We start from the raw sequence: 20078 nt of genomic DNA, 5'->3' as shown, positions 1-20078 counted from the left end.
CAGTTGTGAAAGTAATGTAGTCCTTCGACATAAAAATAGGCTTCCAACAGGAAATACAAGGCATTTGGCAAGTCTTAGCCTGCCAAGGGCAACTTTTCCATGTCCTGTTTCCAGGACAAGAAAGCCCTCCAGTTACTCCAGATTCTTCCAGTAGTGAATGCTGAGCTTGTCTGGTAAGTTTTCCAAGCCCAGTGGAAATCCTAGAGCAGACACAGAAAGCTCTGAGTCTGAATTGGCACCAGATGCTTTAGAAAACAAGTGATTTTCATTTTGTTACAGGAATATGAGAAGGCCAAAATGCTTTATTTGTCAGCACAGGAACAGCCACTCATCTAAGAGCATGAATATTCTGTTGAAGTTGTTATAAAATCAGACTCTTCCAAGGAAACCCTGCACTGAGTAACAGTCCCATGTGCCAACTTACAGTGCTCTCTACACGTGTATGAGACAGGAAATGTATTTTCTATAGCAGATGAACAGCAATGACAGCCTTCAGACTAGAGTATGGAATATCATTAGCATCAAATTCCAACCTCTCAAGGAGCAGCCTACAGTATCTCCCTACTAGCTCAAAGACTCCATACAAAGGCCAGCTCAACATCATACATCTACTGCAGTGTATCTTCTCAATTAACTAAGGAAAAGTGTATTAGGCATACATCAAAACTGCATTGCAGCTAGAACTGCCAATTACTTATGGCAAAAGGGAGGCTGATTCATCCGACTGTATGTGGGCCTTGGCTGGAGTTTTCCCAAAACGCAACAAGAAAAGAAGAAAACCTCGGTGTACCTCCCCCTCATTCCCACTCCTTCCTCCCCCACAAATCACAGTCAAGAGGCCTGCGCTTGCAAAAGCAGCATTTCCTGGAGGATTCTTTCTTCAAATCACTCTTTTTCTAAATTCAGACAAAACACACAACTCAAAATCCATTTGCATATGATATATACGCATACGACACCTCTCCCAAACACTTACAAGCAAAAGGCAATGCAAAGGGTCTAAAGCACCTTTAAATCCCCAGTACCCAGGGATCCCTACATCTTCCACTCCAAATCTCACAGCATTCTGAGACCACCGGTGTAGAGTGCAATGGCTACCTGACAACACCTGGCTTGGCACCAGCCTGTAACAGCTGAGCAGGGGCTGGAGGGCCTTGTCTTTCTGCTCACAGCAGTCACAGAACAGAACATTTGTGCTAAGCACAAGCACATCCTGAATCCAGACCTTTTCACAAGCTTCCTGTGTCAGATGCATTTAACACCTAACATATCACAAGTAGCAATTCTCCATCCAACATGTCCGTCCTTCACTTTGTGTCTCTCAAATGAGCCTTGTGGCCTCAGGGGTGCCAGGGCTCTTCTCTCCCTGGCACTGCTGGATGGCAATTGTTCTTATTAGTTGCCATGGACCCATTCAGGCACCTACTAGCCTAGGTTTTAGAGGTCCCCAGCCACACCAACACCACTATTCCCCACAGTGAGTTCAGGACACAAAACCTCAATCATGTTTACTTTTAACTGCAATCTTTCATTGCTCTGACAGCACCCTACTGATGACCTTGGGCATCTGACTCCATCCTTTTGTTTCCAGTGTGTTTGACATGAGTCAACCTGGCACCCAGCCCCCCCCTGGAGCAGTCAGCCTTAACACATCTCTGATTTTTTTTCCAGGCCTGACTTTTAGGCATTTATTGCAGATCTTTACAACAGTTTTCACAGAAAATATGCTTTGAGATCCTCAGAGTGCAGAATACTACTAGATGCATGCACCTACTGCTCACTGCCTTCTGGCACCAACATTCAAAATTCCAGTGAGCACACAAGGGAGCCTGAGCTGCCTCTTCCATGGCAAGAGGGAACAGGAGTCAGACACAGCCAGCTCCGTGCATCACAACACCACAACACAACACCTCACCACAACACCCAGCACTGCAGGGCAGACCAGTGCAAGGTGTCGTCTGCCCAAGGACCCCACCAACAAAAGCCATCAGTCTGATGAGAACTTGTGCTTTAGAGGCTGCTGGATTATGCAAGAGCACAACTTTTTCCTCTCCTTGCCCAAAAGCCAGTCCTTTTATGGGCTGATTTTGGGATTATGTTTACCAGACTGCTTGTGGGTACATAGACAGCTATGTGTAATTCCTGTTTCAGTACACAAGCAATTACAGTCAGGATAGATGCAATCCTCAAACAGAGTCACATGTGCTCAGGTATACCCATGTGGGCAGGCTCTGCCATTCTGCTGAGATCAGCAATGCAAACAACATGAAATGCAGCTCAAAAAGTACTCAAGAATCGGGTAACAGACCTGTGTCATGTGTGGGCCTGGGAACTTCATCCACAAGCTGCTGAGTTCACTAGGGGAGAGGAAAGAGAGCTGACCAAACCAAGGACTTAGAACTGGAAAACTACCTTTAACCAGATTCTTATTGCTTCTCCTTGCTACATGAAGAAGACTGGCATTCACCTTGAGTGTCCAGAGTGCTCCACAGACCATGGGAGAAGACAGGGCATGTCCTGAAGATCAGGCTGTTCAAAAGCTCTGTTCGCATTACAACTTATGGCGTAGAAGTGCCCCCTAATTAGAGGTGCTTTGTGGACAATTTACTTCAGAAACACACAAAGAGAGCAGAAGTTCCAGCATTTCAGTACCACAACAGTTTTCAAGAATGGTCCAGGACACAACCTCTGAGTGTGATCTGTCAATATACTGCAGAAAATAATAAGACTCCACTCTCAGCTTATTCCTTCTGAAATGCTAACCATTATTCATCAGGGCATCTAAAGAGGAGGATTCTGCATTCCTCTAGTGCAAGAAGAAGTGGAGAGAGAAGAAGAGTAAGGAGAGAAGTTGTGGCACAGATCTTGGGGCAGAAATTAAAGAAGACTATCCCCACAGAATGCCACTCTAGATACTTCCAAATATTACCCCACCTCCTTCTGGTCCATGCATCCTACAAAGTGCAAGGCACCTTCCTCAAAAAATCAACAAATCAGGGAGCAAATTCTGTCTGTTTTAGTCTTTTGCTAGAAATCTCACTTTTTCCCAGCTTGAATTCTCTGGAATGAAGAGAGTCATATAGCACAGCACAGCTGATGCACCCCATATCTGTAGGAAATGCCACCCTGAGCTGCCTAGGCTTGCTAAAGAGATCAAACGTGGATGTAAGCAGCTCTTTTCTGGAGCAGGCATCATTTCAGTTGTTAAAATATTCATGCACCAATAGGAGCTGTGGTATCAATGTCTGTCCCTGATACAAACAAACCTGAGCTTAAAGCCTGACAATCTGTGTTATGCAGAGTGGAATCACAATTAAAAGCATTTCCCAAGCCTTCATTTCTGCAAACACACATATGACAGCTTTTCTGGTGACACATTAAGAACAACCCAAATCCAAGTCCACAATCTTCTGCCTGTGAGGGCAGGAGACATTCAAAACAGCTTTAGCAAATGCCCAGGATTTTAATTGTGTGCCTTCAGTTTTTCCCTCTCAGGTTTACCACGCACCAGCAGCCCTGTGGTTCATCTGGGGAGTGGCTGGATGCACCTGATAAATATGAGCTGGCATCTGGGCACTGCAGGTTGAATCAAGATTCTCTGCGGGGAAGCGCCTAGAAAATTTCTGATCTGGAGGATTTTCTCCTTCACAATAGGGAATAGAGAAGTAGCAGACAGAAAATGGAAAACATTAGGCCTTTCACTCCCCTCAAGAGACACAGAGAAGTACCTTCCAGTGCCCTTTCTAAATACGGAAACTGATTTTTTGATGCCAGCAAATGGAGAGAGGCTGGGGGGGTACAGCTGCTGCCCCTTCAACAATTCTGTCTGGAGAAACAAGTCCACCCAGGTGACATGGCAAGAAAATGTTTTAGTACTGCCCTCGTCACATGCAGCGAACTGTGCATACACCCTGCAGAGCAACATTGGAGCCTGCTAAGGTGCCAGAGCACTTTCAACACTCGAGGATTAGAAAGGAAATGAGAATGGTTTGGCTCTGGAGTCTGTGCCGTACTGCAATGTTGAAATGGCAGTTTCTTTCAGGTTATGAGGATCTATGGCTGGAAAAAAATGACACTACAGTAGGTTGAGTTGTGGCAAAGCGAAGCATGTGCATGAGCAGCAAGCTGGACCACAGCACAGAGCTCAGTGGTCCATGTGCCAGGTGTCACTTTCAGAACTCAAAGAGTCACATCCAAATCTTCGTTTCCATTCCCTGAGAAAACACACTTTTACCACCTGGACAATAAACAAACATGAAATTACCCAAAGATTCTCCAAGTATGTTTTGGATCCAAAATACCTTAATCTGCTTCTGATGGCAATAAGACAGTACACAGTATACACGACCAGAGCAGAGCAAAGGATGTGTATCCAACCTCACCTTTGCCATTCCCCAACTTTGACCCTTACAGAGCTGTACCAGAGCACCACACCGAGCCCCAAACCCAGCACATGGAGGCACTGAATACTATTCCAACTGTGGAACTGGCAGCACAGACTCCAGGGAGAGAAATGCTTTGCTCTGCATCACTCAAGACTCAGTCACATCTGTCGGTACACTACTAAATAAGCAACTGACAATAAAACTAATGTTGGGAAATGAGCACACTGAATATATAACAACACAATTTTACCCTTGAACACTTAATGCACACAGCCATAACAGTAAGCCTTTAGAGCAAAACAAAGCAACATTCGTAGCAGAGGTTTCCTAACTGAGCAGGACATGCCCCTCTTTAAGAGGAACATGATTTCCAAGTCTGCCTCTGGAAAGAATGATACAGGACAGGACACCAGAGTACCTGGAGGTGCACCTAGCCCAGTGCTCCAAGAGCCAGACTTGCAGGTAGGGCTGGTGCCATATGCTGACACAAAGATCCTCCCAACCCAGAAGCCAACAACCTGGAGCACTTGTAGGCCTGTCTGTCCCCTGCCCAGGGCTTCCTGGGATCAAGAGCTCCAGAAGGGGGACATGAGACTGCATCAACAACATCACAGGCTTCCTGGATGCCTATCAGCAGCACTGCCATTGCGGATGCCATGGCGCTTGCCCAGAGCAAGGTGCACCCAACCTGCCACATCCCACACCACCTGAGGCAGTGAGTGCCACCTTGCAGCCTGATTCCCTGTCTCCGAAAACCTAGGAAGCCAACTTATAAACAGTGCACTGTCAGAGCTAAGTTGGAGCAGTGAAATTGAACATGCAAAATGAGATGTCCCTTGGCTATCTCCAACAAAGCACAGTGACACACTTGCTGTTCAATGCACAGCTGCTGATGTTCACCTGGAAACAATCTCCAGAACTCCAAGCACTGAGACTATCCACTAGCAAACCACACAATTTTATCATATTTTTCCATTATAAAAATACTGCTAGGAGCAGGAGACAACCAGCGACAGCAGTTCTGAGATTAGACATTCACATCAGTGTCTCTATCTGTGCTGACCCCGGCCCAGTGAAACCTACTAATTACCACTTGGCCTAATGCCATTCTTCAAGTAACGGGAAAATCAAAGCCAACATAAGGGGAGATCCACAAGCTCAACTATTTGTGTCTGAAAGGTAAAAGGCAAAACAGAGCTACAGGGAGAAAATGCTAGCTAAACACAAAATAGCAGTAGTGAATGAAAAAAGTTTATTTCTGCAGGTGAAAGTTAACTCATGTTCTTCTCTCTCCTTTCTACCACTGCCCTCCTCATTAAGTTCTTGGAGAAAAGCTTCAAGCACCTTTGGCATGAGCCAAGGATGGTAATGAAAGAGGAAGGTCACAGTGGGCTTCTGCCTGCCCACTGTGCAGCACAGCAGGAACAGAAATCAGTACTCAAACCAGAGAAGCACAAAGTGACAGCATTGTTAATGTCCCAAAGTCACAGGGAGTCCAATCAGAGAGGCAGCGGAAGCCAAATCTGGCAACATCTCCCCTGCGACCGGTTCTGTGCAGGCATGGCTAAAATGAAGGAGGAGCTGCAGGCAGATCTGAAAGACTTTCAGATTCCCAGCTGGTTTTGATCCCAGAACACAGGCAACTCCAGGGACACTTGGATCCACAGTCACAATTAAAGTATTAAAAGAAAAAGAGAAGAAAGCTTCAGGCAAAGGGAACAGGAACTGAAAATGGGACTATCCCCACAAACCAGCTCTCCTCAAGGAACAAATGCTGCCAGGCCAGAAGATGGCTAACACAAGAGCTGGATTTGCTATGGCCAACAACATGTTGCAGAGTTGAATGTGTCTGATCTATCCCTGTAATTGTATGTACACAACTTACAAAGAAATACAGGGGGTTGGAGGAAGACAACCTCTTGTGCCCAATTTTGTTTTTCTAGTCTTTGTGAGTCAGCTCAAGACACACAGGACAATCTAAACTCCAACTTCCATGTGTTTTCTGAGTTTCAGTCAGATCCTTACAGAGGAATTGCCCTGTCAACAGTCTACCTGGAAAGGTAAAGTTCTCTTCCCTGTACTCAGCAGTAAAATGCTCTCCAGCTTCTGGGAAACCCTTCTACACAGTCTCGCTGGGCCTGTTAGCTTAGAAGGCACAAAGCCCCTGTAAGTCCCTACAAAAAGGCAGCACACTTGTGTTGGAGCCCTGAGGTGAACGAGGCCCAAGCCCAGGGCCTGTGACAACCAAAGCAGCTCACCCTGGCTATTGCCCCCCGCAGCACTGCTGCCACAGCTGTCTCCCAAACTGTTGCTGTTGCAAGTGGTGGCCCATGAGGCCTGAAACTTAATCCTGTAACAGGAGCTCCTGAGACTTACTTTTAGTTATCCAGAGACACTCAGTGAAGAAATGCCATCCATGCACATCTTGGTTCAGAGTACAACCTCCTCTGCAGCCCAGAGAGGCAGCTGCTTGCAGCCCCTCGCCTATGAAGCCAGCCAGCCCCCAGCCCCAGCCCCAGCAGCGTGCCTGCCACCGGCTCCTCTGCCCAGTTCCACACTCAAGGAATGCAGCTCCAACCCATGCAGCTCCATACACCCACAAGCATCACCCTCCCTCACCAGCCCATGCTCACCACACAACACCCGGCTCAGGGCAATCCTTCCCCTCCATGCACACGACCTGCCTGCCACGGCAACCTTCACTGCCGGGCCTCGAACAACGCACCTGTCCATGTCCCAGACCTACAACCCATAACCGCTGACCCCTAATTTACTCTGCATTCTGCTCACATCGTCGGGTAACCTGTGACTGGAAGGCCGAGGCTCCACTGCAGCCATGTGCCACACTTCCCCCGGCACAGCGTCCTCCTCCCGGGTGGCTCCGGAGCCGTGCCCGAGCCCCTCCTCCCCGCCTGACAGCCACAGAGAAGGTGGATTCACACGACAGGAGCCAGGAAAACCGCACTCATCGCCCCTCCGGCCGCAGCGTCCTCTTCTCTCTCCCGCTCGGGCAGGCAGGCAGCAGCCTGGCTCCGGCCCTCCCGACAGCCCGTCCTCCTCCCCCTCCTCCTCGCTCCGAGGCGGTCCAGGTCAGCCCGAGAGCCGCCCAGCAAAGCCCGTGCTGATCTCCGGCCTCCAGGTTCCCTGTGCAGGCATCCCCGACCGTGCCCGGAAAGACAAGAGAAAGCAGCGTCCCCTCTCGGGCGGCCCCGGCGCCGGCTCGGATCCGGGCAGGTGGGGCATCAGCGGCACGGAGCCTTTAAGGGGCTTTGCCAAACCCTCCGCACGGATACCCAGGCTGCTCGCTCCTGGCCCACGCTGTGCCCACCCCGCCAAGGGAAGGGCGAGGGGAGAGGCAAAACCCAGCTCCTCAACACCCCTGGGGCTGCAGGGCCCCAAACAACCCCGCTCTTCCCAGCCTGGGCCCACCATCGCTTTCAGATGTTGCTCGCTTTGAAGCCACGGCTTCTCCTGCCTGAATTCCCTCAGCCTTCCACGTTAAATACCTCGCTGTGTTTAAAACAAGGCTCGTTTTCTGGCATCGGTGAAAACTGGATCTGAAAACTGCCTCAATGACCAGCAAAAGGGGCCACCCGTGCCGAGTGCACCCCCCTGCCGGAGGAGGGAAGCCTGGAGCGGCCAGACATCACGCTGGAGCACTTCCTCGGCTGGCTAGTGTACAAGTCTGGGACAAAGGGACAACCCAGCACAGGGACCAGCTCCAGTGTGGCATCAGGCACCACCATGCACGCACAGAGAGAGACCACCCTTCCCTGAAGGGATTTCGGGAAAAAACTTGGCAGGTGCCAAGGTCAATCGGATGCGCGTTGCCAATAACGAGTATCAAAAAAAAAAAAAAGAAAAAAGAAAAAAAAAGGAAAAAAAAAGGCGCGGTTATTTATAGCCCAGAATTTCTCACTCCTCTGCAGAAGCGCAGCCCAGAGGCGGCATTGTTGGGAGATGGGGAACACACGCACCGCGGCCGCGTTAATGGCCGGTGCCGGCGCTGACACAACTTCAGCTGCGGCTCTGCGGCTCCGGGAATCCTTCCCGCAGGACACCGGGCTCCGGCCACCGCCGACTGCCCGGCAACACACGTGTCACTGACGGCAGCGGCACCCCGGAGACGCAGAGACAACCCCGCCACCGGCGCACCCCGGCCCTGCCCGCGGCGTCATCCTCCCATCGTCGGGAGGAGACGGGGCGCCGCAGACGCGGCCACGGGCACCGCGCTTCGCCGGCGGCCGCAGGGCCCGGCCGGGGTTATCTGGAACCGCCCCGGCCGAGGTTACCTGGAACTGCGGTCGTTCATTGCTGCGCGGCCGGGGTTACCTGGAGCCGCGGCGCTCATTGCCGCCCGGCCGGGGTTACCTGGAGCCGCCGTCGCTCATCGCCGCCCCGCCCGTCCCCCGCCGCCGCCGCCGAGCGCCCCCCGGGCGCGGCCCGTCCCCCCGCGCCGCCAATCGCCGCGCGCGCGCCCGCCCGCCCCGCGCGTCGCGGGGCCGCCGCAGCGGCGCTGGCGCAGCCAATGGGCGCGGCGGGCGGCCGGTGACGACACGCGGGCCGGGGCTGGGGCTGGGGGCAAATCTCGTGTTTCAAGGCAGCGCGCAGGGAAAGCGCGGCGCGGGGGGGTGCTCGCCCTCCAAGCCCCTTCCCCGGGCGCCCCCGCGGAGCTGTGCGGAAACCTGGGAGGCGGCACCGGCGCCGGTGCGAGGGGTCCTGAAAGGCATCGTCGCGCTCCCTGGTCTTCGTCCGCTGGGAATAGGAAATGCACCGTGAAATTCGGGGCTTCCCCGGATGACGTCTGCGTGTGATAGCCTGTGGGCTTCTCCTGTCCGCATCCAAACGTGGGAGAAGCCCAGCGGGAGTGAGGCTGGAGCAACCAGCTCCTGCGACAAAGAGGGCACTTCCTTGCAAACATCTCCCAACGCACCAGAAGAAAAAATCTTATTCACGGTCTGTGTTTTCCATTCTCCTTCATTCTTTTAGAATTATGCTTCCCTAGGCAACGTGTGGTCCTTCTGCTCCTTCTGAATCCACGAGTTCAGCTCCTCCATGAAAGGTATCAAACGTAGAAACAGCCCCAGCTTTGATGAGGATGATCTCACATTCACAATATTTCCAGGAAAAAAAAAAAAGTGCCGATAAAGGTGACCAGTTTTACAGTCTCTGAGGCAGAGCCCGCAGGGCCCTGGGCATGGAGCCCTGCTGGGGCTGGGAGCACCAGCCATGCCCTGAGCTTGGGGCTGTGCCCGCTCCCAGGGCTGGCAGGAAGCTCTAGCAGCTCCAGGTGCCACCAATGGAAAGGACTGTGCTGTTACATACCAAAGTGAGCATACCTTTGACCATTTTTTTGTTTGATTTGTTGGAGATTTTTTCCTGATGGGGATGCACAGATTATGTGTAATAGCACATTATGGAGCAGCCAAGGGCAAGCAATGAAGACTTACCTTCTGCTGGTTGCTATTGCCAAAGGTAAGGCAGGCCACATGTATCCAAGAGGAGACAGCAAACTGTCCCAGCCCCACCACACGACATGTGATCTTCTCTGACCACAAGTGATCAGGCTGCTGCCTTACAGCTCGTTCAAAGGACCGGTTCTCCAGAAGCAAGAACTCACTGAGTCACCCAGTCCACACTGACGTGACAAGCAGCCCTGACTGAATCACTACCATCCCCTCCTGCTGTAAGCCGACGTCTCACCAAGGTTTTCTTCCCCAGTGTGAGTCAAATCTGTCACTTCGCTGGCTGGTTCTGCAGTGATTACAGTCAAGCCATAGAGCAAATTGTCAGTGTTCTTTCCACTCCCACAGAGAATTACTCCGGTGGATAGATGACTTTCAGGATCCTCTAAGGTAAGCAGGAATTGTGAAAATCTGCTGTCTCTCAACATTGGAAGAAGAGGCCTTCCATTTTCTGCTGCATGCAGTGTTCACCCCGGTGACAGCACTGCACGCGTCCAGGGGGGCTGGGACAAGCAAAGGGGTAACTCCAGCAGAGGACACACTCTTTCTTGTTGAGCCAAAGCAGGTTAGTTAGCAGAGAGTGCAGGTTTTGGCCTTTGGCTCTTCTCCCATCAAAGTCCATGTAAAGGTTTAGGAGGAATGTCCTGTGACTGCAGCGAGGAAGGGAACGCAGCCGAAGGAGCTGTCAGGGTACCTGCAGGCTTACCCAGCCCTGCAAACCACACTGGCTGCTGCAAACTGCTGTTTACAACAGCCCAGAGCTGGAAAGGACTGAGCAGATGGGGGACCAGCAGTACCCAGCCACCTTCAGAGTAAAAATCATTCCCAATGGCTTTGGAAAGACTGGTGGGTCATTTACCACGAGCTGTGGGAAGTGCAAGTCCTGCTCACAGGCTTCCAAAAGAGGGAGGTAGCTCAAGGAAAGGCTGCAGATAGAGCATGAAATCAGGCAATTATAGTTGTTAGGACTGAATCTGTGAGTGAATCACTTCCATTCCTTTTTAAAAGTCCAACTAAAATCTAGTTTTAGCATAAACTTTTACCAGAACTGCCCTTAGTAGCACCGTAAGAAAACTGCAGGCTCTCTGAAGCACCAAGCCCAGGTCAGGCTGCCCTTTGCCAAAGGCTGAGCAACAACAGATGAAGGAAGAGTTTCAGTTTCCTTTCCCCTGTGAAAGAACAGAAACTTGACTCTGTGACTGCACGCAGTAAAAAAGCAGATCAGATCTCTTACGCTCAGTCCTGTCCAAAGCTACAACTCTCCTGGGAGCCAGAAAATTTTGCAAGCATTGACTGTGCACAGTGGAGTTTTGCCTGAAAATCAGAGGGTTTTTAAATGTCTGTGCCTTTCAGGTTGGCCTTTGGAAACCACAAAGCCCTTGAAGCTGTGTGTTTCAGCCTTCCGGGGTTCTCCAGCTATCTTTAAGCTGTTAAATGGAAGCCAGCTGTCCCACACCTGATAGAAAGCTGACTGTGCACGCCTGTCCCATGCCTTCCTGGCAAAGGAGACAAAGAGTGGCAGCAAAAGCAAAGGCCACAAAGGGGAAATTGCCCAAACCGCAGAGCTCCGTTGCTCCTCATGGCAGCTGTAATGAGGCTGACCCTGTTGGAGTCGGAGGGCTCTGCTGCACACTATAAGCAGCTGCATGTGCTGACAATGGGCACATTGCTCAAGCACATTGCTGGGAGAAGAAAAAAAGAAAAAATGAGTGACTGCATGGTCAAGGCACCTACACAGTCCCAGGGTGCCAGGTTCAGCAGTACAAGCTGAACTTGCTCCATGGGTCCACCTGGGATGGTCTGGGCTGTGCCAGACATGCAGAGTGTGGCTGGGCCCGACCTGACCCAGACATGGACATGGTGATGGCTTTGTCCTCACAGGGCATAGGAAAGCAGGTCAGTCCCTGCTAAACGTCAATTCCGTGTGACTGTCACATGCATGTCCCAGCGAGTTGGAAATGCTTCGAGAGTCCGCACGCCCACCTACGAGGTCCAGCCTCCAAGACCTGCAGGGCCTGCCCAAACCCTGTTTTTTCAGGAGCCATCTGGTGTCTGAGCAAGAATCTCATCCTGCAAAAATAACTTCAGAAGCTGCCCTAATTTGAGCCCCAATGCACAATGCTTTAGGTGTCTGAGAAGCAGGAGGAAGGATCTGGCTGCACCATGTGCATCACCCCAACAGCTCCTTTCTTGTGTACCAAAATAGGCAGGATTGGCTGTATCACAACCATCTGTGCTGGAGTGTCTCTGTGATGGGCTGTGCACAAGCTTGCCAGCCCTTCCTTGGGGTATTCCCAGCCAGGAGTGGCCCAAGGGCAACTCCTTCTTGAAGATGCAACCCCACGGAAATTCAGGGCCAGGTAGCCAACACCTAGCAAAGCAAGAGAAAGCAATTTTAGCTCTGAGCAACAAATAGCCTTCTTGTAGCCTCCAAAATGTGCCTGAGGACTTCAAAAGCCCAGTGCCAGGTAACCTCACCTCTTAAATATAATCAGCTAGAACCTCCCAAACTGACTGCAGAGCTGCAGACTTGCACTGCCTGACCAGCAGCCTTACATGAGCCAGAGTGCTGTGCGAGGCTGAATGTCTCAGCAAGGGACACCAAGCACCAGATTTTCAGAAATCAAAGGTACACTCATCTGGGATGGCCAGTGAGTTAAGAAAGTCCTTCTTGAACAAAAAGAGGAATCCTTTCAAAGAGCTGCCTGATCCTGCTTTCACAGGGAACGCGCTCAAGCAGGGCAGGAATTCAGGAAAGCTCTGCAGATACGCATCTGCTGGAAGCCTTGTTGAGTGCTATGCAGGATGTAACCTTAATGGGATACAAGGTTCCAGAGGTGGCTCAGACATGCCCTAGCGAAGGCACAAGGGCACAGAGTAAACCCCTCTGCTTCAGCAGGGCAGGAAGGTGGACACAGCCTTCATTTGCACCAGAACTGGTCCTGCCACATTTATCACACCTTGCTGGCAAACACGAGCAGTCTGAGCAGTAAGTGTGATTGCTGATGAGGTGTCAGTAGGTTTTTATGGGAAGAAGTTATCCCGTTAAGGATCCCAATAAACCCCCACACTAGTTGCCAGAGAGCTCATCTTACAGATAAAATTAACTCTGACCATCAATCCATCTCCATCAACAAAACCCCAATAAGAAGAAACCTATTCTGTCCCCTAAGAGCTGTGGGTATTCCAGTCCCCTGCAGTTTTCCCCCATGCCAGACTGCTGAGGCACCAGCACTTGGCCCCACGGTCCCACTCCTCCCCGAGGCTGCATTACATGGGGGACTGTGGGAGCCCCTGTGCCAGCCCTGCAGAGACCAGCCAGCTCCAGGGGGGTCTGAAGTGGCACAACAGCAGCCCTTGATTAACTGTGCCAGGGGCTGATGTGGAGAGCACTGGGGGGAGGGGACACGGAGGGACGCTGACAATTAAATTTGGAGGCCTGCTTGGCCCATGATGTCATGGCTTCCCAGCGCCCCGGCGATTGGCTGTGGGTGAGCATCTGCTGGGAGCTGGGGATGGTTATTTGCCTGAGGTTCAGACCTTTCCCAGCGGCTCTGAATCAAGCTGGTTGTCCTGACAACCTGCATAGTGGCAGCTTCTGATAACCACGTAATGAGGTTGTCACAAAAAGGAGCCCCTCCATCAGAGAGGTTTAGGGATCATTAATGTTTCCGAGGGAGTGTGAGAGAAGAAGAGGTAAGGGGACCATCTGGCGATGCTGGAGCACGTCAACAGCCTCCCTTGGAAAGGAGCTTCATTAGACAGGAACCACCTACCGACACGTAGCGATGGGAACAGGCAGGCAGCCTGCCAGGAGCCAAGGGTCCCAACTGCTCAGCTGGGCAGCGCTGAGATCCACGCAAAGACAGAGCAGGGAGGATGCACAGGGGCTGCCTGGGAATGATTCAAGTTCCTGAGCAGTGGAAGTGCCCAGGGCTCACGTGGGATCAGGACAGTAACAGCCTGGGACAAGTGACACAGTGAGGCTGGCACACAGAGGCCTTCCCACGATGCTGTAGCTCTCACATGCTGTCTCCAGGAGGGTAAGGCACTGAGAGACTCTGTGCCTTAGCTTCCCCCATTTGCAGGTAGCTTCTGTGAATGGTTAGAATACTTCCCACTCCTGTCCTGCAGTCTTGCTCAGGGCAGGGCACAGACTTACAGCAATGCAGCTCATTCAAAGAGAATCCACGCATGACTCTGCTGTCCTGAGGATCCCTCTCAGCTCCGGTGCCAGACGTCCCCTGAAAACTGAAGCTGTGGGATCATGCAAGGCACCAAACACCGTGCCTTCCCCTAGGATCTTCTCAACCCAGGAAACTCTTTGTCCTTCACCATGTCCTTGTGAAACATTCAGCCTGTACTCAGACCTGCAAGGTACCTCCTGTGGCTGCAGTAACAGTGGATTGAGGTGCTGCAGTGGGAAACCTTTGTGGATGGCAGTAACACCATAGCTTGGAGAAGCTCAGTTGCCAAACTACTGATCCCCACGACCAAGTTCCTGGAGAAGAATGCCCGCCTTCATGTTAAATAACACACTTTTTAAAAAAACTTGCCTGTAAAAATGATGAAGTCTGAATCTTTCCTAAGAGGAGACAGAAATTACCTCCATAGATAAGTCCTTATGAATCTTTCAGCAATAATTGACAGAATGTGTCTTTTATGTAATTTTAATCGGTTTTAAAAACATCTACTAAGTGTAAACACTTGCTAAAGTCAGTATAAGACTTTATTAATACACTTAACACTTCATTTAGTAATAAAGTTTTGATATTAAAAACTGCTGTACTTTTAGTACATATTTTTACCTCAAACCATGATTTCCCCATTCAAAATTAGTGCTTCAACTGTGGATTTAACTGAGCTCTAATAGGACTATTAACACATGTCAATTAAATACCAATCAGCTACTAAAGACTTTAATAGATACATTTCTTAATATACTACTGCTATACCTCATTAAAATTGTGTTGAATCTTCACAACTGTTGTAAACAATCAAGTGGGATATAATCCACCTCCAGGAGCTAGTAAAACTGAATGTAGTGCTCTCCTACTCTGGGGATGCGTGTGATATAAAATTCAAAGCTAAACCAAAGACCCAGTTGCTAACACATAACTGAAGCACTCCCAGATTAATAGTAAGCATCAGGTTCACAAATCCTGCCTCTCTCAGAAAGGACAGGAATGTCTGCAAGGAGATCCCCAACCTGGGAGAGGGTTTTGCCAGAGGGAAACAATAGGAGCTGATACTGCTCATACTGGTACTCTGCAATCTTACCTGAGCTGGCTTTAGTGATTCTTCCCACAGCATTGCTCCTCCAGTTTTGGCAGAGGGGAAGCTGAGGCAAAGAGCAGCTTAGGCTGGGCAGTAGCTCAGTGGCAGCTGTACAGTAGCTTTGCCTCCCATGGATCCCCAGTGTCACTCCCAGCCCCCTTTTTGTTTTGTGAATTGCAATTTAAATCACCTTCCAACAGGAGTAGCAGGACTAGCTTGAATGTATCGAGCCCTACCTTAACACAGCTTGTAAACAGAACACATCACAGCTTCCTGCAGAAACACCAATGGGATCCAGAATTTTTCAGGAGAATCCTTGTCAAGTCCAATCGTGTCTGGCTTGCACTTAAACGCCAACCATGCTCCTTCATGGGGAACATCCCGTTTGACTGAACGCAAGCAAAGATGATCCACCTGCCTGCAGAATTTTATCTGCTCAAGATGCTGAATTCAGTCTGCTCGAAGGATTGAGAAAGCCAAGATCCACCCTATCTATCCAAACAGCACAGAATGGTTTCCAGTCCTTCCTGGCCCCAGAGAATAAGATTCTTGACCCAGAGGAGTGTGGGCAAGGGGTCACAGCCCAGCACAACACCAGATTTCCCAATACATGACCATGCCCAATCCCCTACACCAGAAAATCTCAGCAGAGGTGAGAGACCCCTTCCCCTGTAGGAGCATCTATACATGACTATGGTGCAGTACACTTTAAATGCACAATCTGACAGTAAAACCACCACAGCAAGATGGGCAAGTGCAGCAAATTTATCTTCTCCAAAAATAGTAATTCAACAGTGATTCTTCATTGGAACAGCCACACATCACCGTGCCTCTGTTTTCAGCTTGCAAAATGTCTAGAGGTGGGTGAGACATAGAAAAAACATTCTCCAGGCTGTTTGTTATAATATGAAAAGCATTTGACAACATACTAGGTTTTTACACAAGTCATTCTCCATTTTCTCCTCAGCTACTTGTGAGCAGGAATGATACAAATTTTTGTGCCTGCCAAGAGACATCAAAATAGAGAGGCTCAAGAGGTGAAATGTCACCATTTTACAGGCTGCCACACTGTGGCAGTTCAGGCTTAACCGTGCTATGGCAGTGTCTGTGTCTGGGGTTTTAATTTACATTCACCTCGATGTAATCATTAAGACTAATTAATGAAGCACTGAGGTGGAGCAAGTGTGAAGCTGCCCTACCTGCACAGCCCTCAGCTTTTGATAGCTGAGCTCAACTCTGTCAGTGGGAGACCTGCTGAGCTCCCACCTTGATGTACAGACTTGAAAAGGGTAAACCATTGGTGGTACCTGGCATTCTAGAGTTTTAGAAATGCTGAATATGAAGGCCAGTATTAAGTCTGTGACTGTCCAGAGCATCTCAACATCCCAGACCAAAACCACATGAGGGTAACATCCAAGCAAAGGTATGAAAATGAACTGATTCAAGCAAATCAGGCTGAAAATTAAATGGAATTAACTGTTTTTACACTGGGGCCTCTATTGAATCTTTTTAAAATGCCTGTTTCTTGGCTAGACATGTTTGCAATAAAAAAAATCTTGCTCTCTGGCTCTTTTCCACTGAATGCAGTTATGATTCAGGAGCAGAAAGGGCTTAGGCAGGGATTCAGAGCTCTTTTTTGCACTCCATCACCAGAAGATTTCACGTGGGGATGATTCTGGCCTGAAGATACTAGAGTGCTGTTTTCTGTGGAAGGGAAGCAGTGTTGAACAGCTGCTAGGAAAACTTTGCCATACCTCATCTCCCGCTGCCTTCAGGGTATTCTGGTGAAAGCAGAAAAGTCTGTTGCCATTGAAGTCCACGATTTCCCTATGAGCCCTGAGACAGGCTCCATGGGAGCAGGAAGGGAGCCAACCTGTGAAGGAAGCAGCAAGGCACTACAAAACAGGGTAAAGATACAGACTCATATCCAGAAACCAACAAGCTGAAGAGGAAAGACTCTATTTTCAATTCATCATCCCATAATAACCCAGTCAGAAAGACTCCAGGCCTAGGCTGAGTTACCTCTGTCTGGCCTGTAGCACAGACAAACTCATAAAGGTTTGCACCCTTCACAGACCCTAGACCTCCAGCTATGGTATCACAGGGGAGGGTCTGAGTTAATCCTTCAAAGAAGATGAGACACCTGAGGCTGCTTTCATCTCTGGTGGTTCCTTCCCCTTCCACACATGAAAGTGGATCCTTATGTCCATGTGCCTCCTTCTGCTCATTCAGCTCTCCCTTGAAAATCCACTGTTCCCACAACAAATGTTGTGAATCTGCACATTAACCTCACCCTAGATCAGTATGAACTCTGATTTCACAGCTCCACGGGCGTCATGGGCGAATATGAACAAAGGTGCAAACACACAGCTCTGCACCACGGCTTGTGAGAGCTGGAGAATGCAGGTTCCCAGCAGGCTGCAATGCAAAGGTACCACAGGCATCAGGATAACAGCAGCCCACAGGGCCTGAAGAAGAGAAAGGTCTTTATGTGGCTCCCTTTCCACAAAGGAAGGCTTCATTGCCTGGAGAATATCCCATGACAGTTAGAGTTTACTACTAGGCTGGCTCAGGCAGTGCTCTCCCAGCACTAGAAGACCAGAGACAAGGGTTGTCTGTGCACTTCCACACCAGCCTGAAAGATTGAAGCCTTACAGTTAGCAAAAGCATGATAGAGAATGCCTATCTTGACTTAGAGAATACCCTTCCCAAGCTTACTGGGTTGTGACCTGGAAAATTAAGATGCAAGAAACTCTCCAGCTGCTGACCAGGCAAAGTGGTTGATACTGGATTGGATTAAAGATTCTAGGCTCTCTGCTGTAGCACACAGGCACCAACTGCACTGGCTGAAGTGCCCCTCTCTTCTTTAGTGTGCCCAATACCAGCTACAGCAGCAGGACTGAGACTGTCTTTGTGATATGAACAATTTGCAACAGCTGAAGAGAAAGATTCCTCTGAAACCTGATTGAGACACTTCAAGCAGCATTTCAGAAAGCTGGCCCAGAGGAAGGACTACTGACTTAGCGAGACTGACCACATCACCATAGTGGTAAATGGAGAATGTGCCAAAAAGCAAACTTACATGTACAGATCACCTCAGTGCACTTTAGAGGAGACTATCTCCTGCTTCTCTAGACTGTGAACCCTCCAGCACCTTCCTTCCCTTTCTCCCCTGCACACACTTGCAGCTCACTTTACATCAGGACACAGCCAGTAAAATGCGCGAGATTTGTCCATGCCAAGCAGCATTTCTACTGTTTGTCTCCAAACCCTTGGTTTTGTTTGGCCACAAAGGGAACTCCATAAGCAATAGTGAAGGCTAAGCAGTGTGTAGGTACAAACACAAAGGAGAAGTTCATTCCATAGATTTATCTTCCATGACATTGGGACAGCTACAGTCTGCTTTGACATAGCACAGATGGACCCAAATATTAGTTTGAAGACAGAAAGCCACTATCCCAGAAATAATCCTTTTATCACAATTGTAGAGTCCAGAAAGCAGTGCAGCATGAGTTTCCTGACAAAAGTAGTTTTTATTTCTCACGATTCTTAAATTATGCATTTCAGTGTACAAAACAACACATGTTTGACAAGTCTTACCAGAACAGTAGAAGAGTTTTGAACCCCAAGATTAAGAAAAAATATATTCCTGAGACCCTGGCCACATGACAGTCTACAGGAAAAGGGTAAGACCTGTTGGACATCTTTTCAAAACACTTTCAGTGACCAGCTTCTTCAAGAAGCTCAAGGAAGCACCAATTTCAGCGTGCATCCACAGGCTGCAAGAACACAATTCCTGGAAAATCGGTGAAAGTTTTATTCTCCATCCAACATGGATCAAAATCAAACGTGGTAAGAAAAATATTTCAAGAATTGTAAGTATGACCTTTTGGCCATCTTTAGTCAAATGTACAAAACATGACAGTACATTTCAACCCTCACCTCTGACTGTGAAGGTAGGGTGTATAAAGAATACAGTCAGTCTTATTAATCTGGTGCTCAAAGATGTCACCTAATCAAGAGATGGGGTCAGGAAGACATCCTCAGCTGACATGAAAATGTTAAATGCAATGGACTGAATCCAATTATTATTTCTATTGCAATTGCTAATATATGAGATGGGGCTGGAAGGTCTGATTACCAAGATAAACAGGTGCCATCAATGCCACTAGGAACAGACTGATTGAAGCTTGGACTTGTTCTGCTCTGCAGTGCCAGGTCAGACTCTCCTTCCACTCCAGGCCTGCTGATATTTGGGAATCCAGTAAGCTCCCATGGGCTCAGAGAATCCCTGTCACAACAATAGTTTCTGGGTGCTCTCATGCATCACAAAGGCTACAAACCTGCATGGTTGCCCAACTATTCTGCTAACCTCCATGTTCCATGAGATATTTCCTTCTTTTGGTACCCATAATATTCAAAGTTGAGAGATGTATGATCCCTGGTAAACCCAGCATATAAACAGAGAAATCATCTCTTTCCATGAGCAAGTTAATTTCTCTTATAAGAGATCTCACATCAAGCCTTCATATCTTCAGCCAAGGTACCAAGACAGCCTTCCTTGTCATGGAAGTGCCCTTGCAGTCAGCTGGTAAGACTCCTGCCTGTCCAAGCTCTTCAATGCAAAGATATGTCATAAACCTTCCTCGCAAAAAAGTCCTTCACTGAATGAGAGGAAAATGACTGGGGTGCATTGACAGCTTTCAACTATCTGAATTGACTTTGTGAAGTTTTATAGGGACTCAACCCAGCCAAGAACAATCACCCTTAGAACAGAAATTAAAATTAAATATCTTTATTTTCTCATGAAGGAAAAAGCAGCATATTCTACTGGAGCACCCACTTCACCTCTGTGTCACTGTGACACCTCCACTGACAGTCACACTTAGCTTCTGCCAGTGCCCCATGGAGCCCACCAGGATGGGGCATCACACCCGGTACTCACCTGCCA

The 20078-nt window shown here is 49.2% G+C and overlaps 1 protein-coding gene across 11 annotated transcripts in view; it reads right to left on the bottom strand.

The window, feature by feature from the left end:
• The window catches only part of LOC119712855 (serine/threonine-protein kinase PAK 3), a 128351-nt gene that overhangs the window by 62346 nt on the left and 45927 nt on the right, over positions 1-20078 (bottom strand). For 6 of the 11 annotated variants that reach the window (XR_005259885.1, XR_005259886.1, XR_005259888.1 and 3 more), the window contains exon 1: positions 8678-8809. The exons of 1 other annotated variant lie outside the window; for it this stretch is intronic. The gene's annotated coding sequence lies outside the window, so the exon portion shown is untranslated. Of the gene's footprint in view, positions 1-8677; positions 8834-9070; positions 10032-16881; positions 17001-20078 lie in introns of those variants that run through there. 4 more of the 11 variants (XM_038164599.1, XM_038164601.1, XM_038164597.1 and 1 more) reach the window with 4 other exon arrangements.

This window comes from Motacilla alba, chromosome 4A (genome assembly GCF_015832195.1).
Source record: "Motacilla alba alba isolate MOTALB_02 chromosome 4A, Motacilla_alba_V1.0_pri, whole genome shotgun sequence".
Taxonomy (NCBI): domain Eukaryota; kingdom Metazoa; phylum Chordata; class Aves; order Passeriformes; family Motacillidae; genus Motacilla; species Motacilla alba.
Note: the sequence above shows the minus strand (reverse complement) of the source record. Positions and strands in the feature narration are given on the sequence as shown.